The sequence below is a fragment of the Enhydra lutris genome, unplaced genomic scaffold (assembly GCF_002288905.1).
Source record: "Enhydra lutris kenyoni isolate GAN:26980312 unplaced genomic scaffold, ASM228890v2 scaffoldscaffold5, whole genome shotgun sequence".
Taxonomy (NCBI): domain Eukaryota; kingdom Metazoa; phylum Chordata; class Mammalia; order Carnivora; family Mustelidae; genus Enhydra; species Enhydra lutris.
The window spans coordinates 40,010,039-40,019,922 of record NW_019154089.1 but is presented as its reverse complement, the minus strand read 5'-3'; positions in this window follow the sequence as shown (position 1 = coordinate 40,019,922).

The window sequence follows — 9,884 nt, the reverse complement described above, 5'->3', positions numbered from 1 at the left end:
TTTCCTATAACATTGTTACTGATAACTATTCTTAGTTTCCTATAACATTGTTACTGATAACTATTCTTAGTTTCCTATAACATTGTTACCAATATAACATTCTATAACCATTCCAGGTTACAGTACCACCAAGAAAAGAAAAAAAAACTTTATTTAGAATTTGTTTCAAATTCAGGCAACTAATGCATCCACTTTATTCCAATAAATGTAACCAGAATAGCAGTGCTGATAAAACAGCAGAGACAAGAATAAAGTGTTATAGGTACTCAAGGGAAAGAGTTTTAAGAAAATGGCAAGATGAACAAAATCATTGTTCTCTAAGTTACAAAAATTTGTTAGATTCAATATTGTGTGAGCTTGGAAAAGCTGTAGCAGTTCTAGGTGTCCCAGCAGGTCCCAAAGTAAATAATATTAAGGGCTTTTAGTGAACTGGGAAACTATATACTCTTATGATTGATCACAAAAGAGACTGAGAAAGAGGATACGACCCAGAGGAAGAGAAGCAAAGTCTCCAAAAACATTAGAGCTAGAATTAGTACTAGATTCCAAGCTTTTTCACTGTGGATCCAGTGTTGCTTCCACTCACACTCCTTCCCTATTCCCACATCCTCTGACATATGATTGCCATCTATACAGAGCTAGAACAATTCTGTCTGGAACCTAGTCTTGTTATCTTGTATCCAAACAAGGTCAAAGCCATTCACCCAAATGTTCTCCCTGGCTACTTATCATTGTATCTATGAAAAATTTACTGATGTAACTTCAGAGAAAGGAACTAAAGGGAAGTTGTCTCTCTACATAAGGATGTTTTAGGCTAATGGTATGACCATCTACTTAAAGATAAAATGGAGATATCAATATCAATAATCACTAATCTCACTTTCCTCAAAGATTGTCATTATTCAGGGATTATATATTTAAATCACCTCAGCAAATTTATTTTTAAATTAGGATACATACAACTAGCTATAACTGAAACGGTCTACTTGCTATTTCAAATCCCACTATAACTGGTACTTTTCTGTCAAGGAGTCATGCTATACAGGGATAAGTCCTTTCAAGGTAGATACATATACATACATACTACATACAACTTCTTACCACCATTTACCTTTAGGGATTCTCAAACTTCAACGTACATATAAATCAAGTTCTAATTCTGTAAGTTTCAGCAGAAGCCTGGAATTATGCATTTTTAACAAACTCCCAGGCAAGGCTGATTCTGCTGGTCTGTGGGTCACATTTTACATAGCAAGGACCTAACACATACATTCAAGCATGTGAACATACACAAAGGTTTGATGTGTTTTTTGTTTTTTTTGGTAGAATTGATGTGAAGGGACTAGGCACCATAATGTGGACTATGGAGTAACCTGCACAGGTCGAAGAGAGAAATCCCTAAACTCAGCAAATTTAAAAGATACAGGAGCTCAAATTCTGAGTCTCCATGATACTGTAACTTTCCCAGAAATTCAGAGACTTATTGGAATAGGTTGTTGGACTTCTATATGATGTGGACTAGGGTGCTGAATCCATTTTATCAAAAGGGCTGGGAAGATCTAGGTTAACATCTGAGTTACAGAAATCTTTTTGATCATTACACATGTTCTATGATTCTCCTCCTCTACATTTATGACCATGCTATTTCCTCAATCTGGAATACCATCCTTTCACCCTTTCTCTAACTCCTAGAATCATTTATATGCTTGGAGACTCAATTCAATGGTTCACTTTGCTCCCTAACAACTTATGGAAAGAAATGGCAGGTGTAAGACTTCGGAAAGCATCTCTAATTCTTCCTCATCGCTGAGGACTCCTTGAGGGAAAAAAAAATCAAATGTAGTGGGAATTGAAAGAGTAAGTAGAGTTACAGTTTCAGTTACTGGTAATTGGGGGGAAACATGTAACAGCACACATTTATATAGTATTCTTGCTGTACAAACATTGTAAGCATAAATGACCTTGAGAGCATAAGAAATAGTAAAATGTAGTAAAATAATTAGAAAACATGATTCTTGAGTATTTTTTATCTTTGTTTTTAATATAATTTAATTATTGGTTTACATAATTTAACTTTTAATAATAGCTGTATTTAACAACCAGTTTGCAGAATTCCTGAAATTTTAACAATGGGCTCTTGTGAGCCAGTAAAAGCCAGTTCCAGTATGTCATTGTCTCAATTTCTAATCAAGTCAGTTATTCTGTTACCAAGGGTTGAGCTAAATTGTTTTTCCTGTGTCTGAATGTCCTCATTCAAGTTTAAAAATGTAAAACCATCTCCTATATTTCCATGTTTCTGTTTTAAATAACTTGATGAATTCTATAGTCACTACAAGTTTACTGAAGGTAATGAAGTAAATAAGCTCTCAGTTTCAAGGACAATTTGAAAAGAAAATGAAAGAAGCAGTCTTCTATTTTAGTCTGTAACAAAAAACACTTGCATGGCGTATTGGAGGGTTTTCCAGAGGCCCATTTGAGATTGTCTTCACTTGTGATGCTTATCCCCATTGTGTCTGGCACCTGGATTCTCCACAGATTAAGTGGTCTAGGCTGTCAGCTTTCATTCCACCTGAGCCACTCACTAACCTTGTGAGGATGATGGGACAAGTCCTGTGACCTCCTGGTGTTTCCTGAAGTGTAAAATAAGATAAATAATGCAGAGTAAAATTCCCATGATTGTGTAAGGGATTTCTTATTGGTTGCTTAGAAGCTTAGAATTTTTGCAATGGAACCCACATTCTTGCCTTAGAGATCTTAAAAGCACAAGGTTATAATGTGGGTCTTGTGCCATTTTATAAAAAAGTAAAAAATGTGATAATCTTATATGCTTTAGAATAGCACTGTCTAATAAACCTTCCATGATGATATAAATGTTCTATATCTACACTGTCTAACATGGTAGTCACTAGATGCATGAAGCTATTGAGAGTTTGAAAGGTGTTTAGCTAGTATGACTAATGAGCTAAATTTTTAATTTTAATTTAAGTTATATTTAACAAGCCTCATATAACTATGTTTACTGCACTGAACAGAACAAGTCTGCACAGGAACAGATATAGATAGGCTCCATCCTGAGTTGCCTGGGATTTATATTTTGGAATCTAAAATAGTATCACAAAGATATATTTGGTTAACATAAATGTATATAAAGAAAGTGTTTTTCAAGCTAGATGTACCCACAAATATATTTAATGGACCTACAGTGAGCCCTTAAACAATTCTACACTAATGAGTAACCAAATTATGATAGGTAAGACCTGATCTACCTCCTTTGGCATATGAAACATTGCATGAAGGTTGTTCTTAATAGTTTTCTAAGAGATCTAGAGAATGGTCTAATGCCCTAAATGTTTGATGGTTAAATTGGAAGTTTCAAAAGTACAAACAAGAAAAATAAAAGTAGAGCAAATGTCCAAAGAAGTCACACTAAGTGCTATTGGAAGAAGAAGATTCTAATATCAAATGAACAGATTAGTAAGGAGTGATTCTCTATCCAGCAGAATTTTCATGATATGATCTTTATGGATAAAAAATAGACAAACACTTAGGACAGAAGCTGTTATTTCCCTGCTGTCTTTGGGGAGCTGTCAAAGGTGTCAAAGGTCAGTCTAGAGAAGCTCCAGGAATAAAATAAAGGACTTGTGGTGTTAGATTTGCATTCCTGACTTTCAGGTTCATGATAAGCATCTGAACTGGCCTTTAACAAATAAGTAGGACTGTACCTTCCCAAGATCTGTATTACATGAGAAATGAGACAATGAACCACTGTTATTTGTTGGACCAGAAAACTACAACAATACTTTAGTGGACATCAAGAGCAATAAATCATGCTATGATCAATTGGAGAGCAAAACCTTGGGGGCCCACAAAGAGTGGAAAGAATAATGTCATCCAGGGGCAAAAGGGTACCTAGAAATACTACTTTCTTAGCCCTTCTATCCATTTTTTCTCCTGGAATATTAATGCATTGAGCTACAGAACTATTCCACCTAGAAAAATCTATTCACACAGCCTCAACATGATATGATAGAATATTCATTACACAAAAGCAATATTAAAAAGGCTTCTGTTTTCTATTTTTGCTTAATAAGAAGGTCTTAGAACTATGACATACCTTTGTAATTTTATACCTCTACCAAAAAAAAAAAAAACTCTTTAGACATATTTGACAAGCAAATATTCAATGTTTTGCTGAGAATGATGCAATGGATTGATAACTCTAAATTAAGGTTTAATCTATACTTTCATTTTTCCAAAATCGCTACCACTCGTTAAAGTAATCTCCATTCAAGAAAGGTCCTGTCCTGCAGTTGGTATATCCATGCTTTGGCTATTCTTTCAAATCAAGCCTCTCAGATGTCATTCAAGTGTTTTCCTACTTGTGTGGATCTAAATACCAAGGAGCATTTTCCTCTTTGAGATCTAGTTTCTCATATTCCAATTTGGCACTTTAAGACAAATTAGGTGACAACCTTTGCATGTAAAATCAGTAGGTACAGAAGAAGTTTTAGTTCCGGGGTGCCTGGGTGGCTCAGTGGGTGAAAGCCTCTGCTTTCGGCTCAGGTCATGATCCCAGGGTCCTGGGATCGAGCCCCACATTGGGCTCTCTGCTCAGCGGGGAGCCTGCTTCCTCCTCTCTCTCTGCCTGCCTCTCTGCCTACTTGTGATCTCTGTCTGTCAAATAAATAAATCTTTAAAAAAAAAAAAAGAAGTTTTAGTTCCCAGGAATTATTAAGATGTTCATAGCAGGAATGGCCACAGTCACCAAACTGTGGAAAGAACCAAGATGGCCTTCAACGGACAAATAGATAAAGAAGATATGGTCCATATACACAATGGAGTATTATGCCATCAGAAAGGATGAATACCCAACTTTTGTAGCAACATGGACGGGACTGGAAGAGATTGTGCTGAGTGAAATAAATCAAGCAGAGAGAGTCAAACATAATATGGTTTCACTTACTTTTGGAGCATAAGGAATAACATGGAGGACACTGGGAGATGGAGAGGAGAAGTGAGTTAGGGGAAGTTGGAGGAGGGTAAAAATATGAGAGACTGTGAACTCTGAGAGACAAACTGAGGGTTTTGGAGGTGGGTGGGGTCGGGGTGGGGTTAGCCTGGTGGTGGGTATTGTGAAGGGCATGTATGGCATGGAGCACTGAATATGGTGCATAAACAATGAATTTTGGAACACTAAAAAAAAAAATAAAATTTAAAAATGGAAAAAAAAAGATGTTTCTTCTTACATGAGAAATTTGTACAATTGAACATTTATATCATATCTTTCTCCATTTTATTCCCAGAGATGCTGAAAGTATCACTAAAACTGAATTCCAATTCAGCATCAGAATGATTACCCATCTAAATCAATCCCCTGAAAACCCTAAGACCAAAGGGATTACCAAGCTACATTCCTTAGATATCACCAGATTATGCTACCCAATCCTGACATGTATTGGAAGGTAATGCTTTATCATCTGGAATAATTAAATCTCAGCAAAGCTCTTAGAGAATTCCAGGCTTGCCTTAAATACTTTTCACTCATTTTGAAAATTTCAATACAAGAAAAATCCATGGTCTAGTTCAAGAGTCTAGCAGGAATGTGGGGAGGGAATTCAAGGGAATGTAGAAAGGGATCATGAAGAATACAGTTTTAGGATCAATGCACAGGAAAATGTGCACTAGATGTGAATCCTTTGGCAGGAGGTATATGGCAATACAAGCCAAATTTTATTAGTGAATTCCAAAAACAGTGGAAATGTCTCTGTTTTATATTGAATGTTGTTTGAAATAAATGGGCCATTGGCCAAGGGTGTGGACATGCTCTTTTCTACGAACCTTTCCATTTTGGTGACATATTTTATAATGGGATGTGACAAGTAATACAAACATAGTTCCCAAAGCATGTAATATTCATCTCAGTTACTAACAATACTAAAGTTAGTTTCATTGTTTTCCCCATTTTAAATCACGTACTTCCTTACCAGTAGCTACCCACTGAGTTTCTAATGTTAATACTGATTTCTGTTGGATGACTAGGTAAGAATACCAGTTTTTATTTTTAGCACCTGGGGGTGCACTTATTGGAATGTAGGTTGCACAAAAAAAAAAAAAAAATGCAATGGGCCAATAAAAGTAGATGTCTATTTATAAAATTTGTCAAGATTTTCTTGAATGCACAAAATAATGTGGATGGAAATAAAAATTATGCTACCTTATCCATTTCAAAGAAACAGTTGAATAGATTTTTTAATTTTTCTTTAAGATTTTATTTATTTATTTGTCAGAGAGCATAGGGCTATCCTGATGCTATGATAATCTGTTCTTCAGTATAAAGAGAAAAGTCCCAAGGGAGGCATCCATGCCCATGTCCTTTGCAGGTACAAACATTCACACAATAATACAAGAAGGGTGATGATGCATTATTCTAATTCACTAAGTTTGAAATATCCTAAAAGCCAAGAGGGTTATGGCTCACAGCACTCTTGTGGTATGTCTATAAACAATGTAATGATGTAGCAACTCTGACACCTAGTAGCAGATAAGCAGCCAATAATTTATTTATGGCATTGGGGTGAGGGAGAATCTACTCATCTTATGGTGGAGATGAATCTATGTACCCTGTTAAGACTGAAAGAGGCAAATACATGAATATATTATACTCCCTCAGATCTCACTGGGCATTCAAAGCCAACTGAGAAATGGACATCAGAGGTCAGACAGAGGAAAAGCAAAATGTAAGCTTGTCACAATTAAAGCTGGTACTGGAGAATTAGATCACTTAAAAATAAGATCTGGTGGGACACCTGGGTGGCTCAGTTGGTTAAGCCACTGCCTTTGGTTCAGGTCATGATCCCAGGGTCCTGGGATTGAGTCCCACATCAGGCTCTTTGCTCAGTGGGGAGCCTACTTCTCTCTCTGCCTCTGCCTGCCACTCTGCCTGCTTGTGCTCTCTGTCTCTCTCTCTCTCTCTGACAAATAAAATCTTTAAAAAAAAAATCAGGTCTGGCATTTTATGTGTGTGTCTTTTGCCTACTTATTGCCACACTTAAAAACAAACAGATTCAGGGATGTTGGCAGATGGTGGCAGAGTAGGAGGATCCTAGGCTTGTCCATCCCATGAATACAACTAGATTAACTATCAAATCATCCTAAATATACCATAAATCGACCTGAAGAATAACAGAACAAATTCCACAACTAAAGGTAGAGAATAGGCAACATCAAAGAAGGTAGAATGTGCAGAGACACAGTTTGAGATAGACACGGATCATAGCCAGTATGGTGGTGATGGAGCTGCCATCACAGAAAAGAGCAAGAGACAGACTATCACAAAGTGTAATGCAAGAGGAAGACAAATCCCCATAGAAATTGGCTTAGAAAGTGAGAGGGGACAAATTTCATGACTTCTGGCAACCAGTGCAACTTAATGCCTAGAGTTTTACAATCCTAAAATTTGTATGGAAGCACAAAAGACCCCAAATAGCCAGAGCAGTCTTGAAAACGCAAAGCTGGAAGCATCACATTATGGACTTCCAAAGCTATCAAGACAGTATGATCAAGACAGTATGGTACTAGCACAAGACAGTATGGTACTAGCACAAAAAGAGACACATAGATCAATGGATCAGATTGGAAAACCCAGAACTTAACCCACAACTATGCGGTCAACTAATTTTCAGGAAAGAATATATGGTCAACTAATCTTCAGGAAAGAAAGCAGGAAAGAATACCCAACAGAAAAAAGACAGTCTCTTCAACAAATGGTGTTGAGAAAACTGGACAGCAACATGCAAAAGAATGACACTGGACCAGAGGGAGGCAAGATGGCAGAAGAGTAGGGGACATCACTTCATATGGTTCCTTGAATTTAGCTAGATAACCATCAAATCATACTGAACACCTATGAATTGAACCTGAGATGTAAGAAAAGAATTGTTGGAATTCTACAAATAGAAAAATGACCACTTTTTGCAAATAGGAGGTACAGAGAAGTGAATCTGAGGGGATATTCAGAAGATAAATATCCAGGGGAGGGAGCCCCTGTAAACTGGCTACCAAAAAGTGACAGACCTCCAGAGCACAAAATCAGAATTTATAGAAGTCTGCTCCAATGAGAGATGTCCCTGCCTGAAAGGTGCTCATGTGGTGAAGCAGGGCAGAATCTTAGGTGGGACAGTGTGGTCTGAGGATCCCCAAGGGTCACAGGAAGAACTTGGGTGCCTGATCTAGCAGAGTTTCCAAACATCGGATTGGGGAAGCTAGCTATGGTCAACGAGCCCAGGAGGAGTCTGTCAGCTTGGCTTGCCATAAATCATGAACCACAGCATGATTAGGTGACTGTTCTCCATGTGGGCAGGCCTACAATGGGCAGAAAGTCGGTGACCCTCCACCTCCCTCCAAGGAGGGGGAAGGGAAGATGGTGAGGGCATGGGCACAATCGGGCAATGACTCTCCATGTGGAAGACCAGCATAGGTATGCACTGTAGGGCTCTGCAGAGTTTGGAACACATAAAAGTAAGCGTTTACTAAAGAGACAGGGCAGCAATCTTTCAGCTCCAGGACTGGATTGGGCACTGCCATTTTTATTTTTATTTTCATCTCCTAAATAGGGGAGGAAAAACCTCCAGAGAACGAAAGCCACATATAGCAACCCAGGACCACTTACACTGAGGCTGGCCCTCTGGCAAGGGGTAATGCAACTCCACCCAGGTAAAGACACTTGAGAATCAGCACAGCAGGTCACTTCCCAGAGGACCAGCTGGAACGTCAGGCAAATACCAAGTTTATGGAGCACACAGAACTGCAAAACTCTAGGAATAGGGGAAAAGAGTATACAGAATTTGAGGGTTTTTTCCTCATGATTCTTTTATGTTTCTGTTTAAAATTTCCCTTTTCTCTTGTTTTTTCCTTTTCAACTAGTTTCTTATTCTATCAACTCTTCATTTTTAAGTCTTTTTTTAACCTTCATTTTTACATTTTAGAGATATAGTCTTCATTTTTTAGTTCCTTTCACTACATTCAACTTTATTTTTGCATATATATATTCATATTATTATATATAATGTAAATATATATTCTATATAAATATTTTATATATATGTATGTATGTGTATGTGTGTGTGTGTCTATATACACACACATACATATACATATTGCTTTCTTTACAATTTTGGGATTTAGTGTCTTCTCACAAAGAGATCAAAATACACCCAGGACCAAGTGGATTACCCTGTTTTGTCCACCTAGATTATATTCCCTCTTTTCTTTTTTTTTTCTTTTTTTATTTCTTAAATCTTTGGATTTCTCCACTGTGTATTTTACTTGGGATGTGGTTATATCTCTCATTCATCCATTCTTCTCTGGGAAAAATGACTAGAAGGAGGAAATCACAACAAAAGAAAGAACTAGAGGTAATACTCTCTGCCACTGATCTAATCAATATGGATAGAAGTAAAATGTCAGGGTTGGAATTCAGGATAATAATTATAAAGTTAGTAGCTGGGCTTGAAAAAAAGTATAAAAGATACTAAATAATCTCTTAGTGCAGAAATAAAATCTAATCAGGCTGAAATTCAAAATGCTTTAACTAAGATGCAGTCTAAAATGGATGCTTTAAGAGCTAGGTAAACGAGTCAGAAGAGACCATTGATGACATAGAAGACAAAATGGTGGAAAGGAAGGAAGCTCAGAAAATGAGAGAAAAACAACTAATGGACCATGATGGAAGGCTTTGAGAAATCAGCAATACCATAAAGCAAAACAATATTAGAATTATGGAGGTGCCAGAAGAAGAAGAAGAAGAGAGACAGAGAGAAAGTATATTTGAGCAAATAATAGCTGAGAATTTCCCTGATCTGGGTAAGCATTCAAGTCCAAGAGGT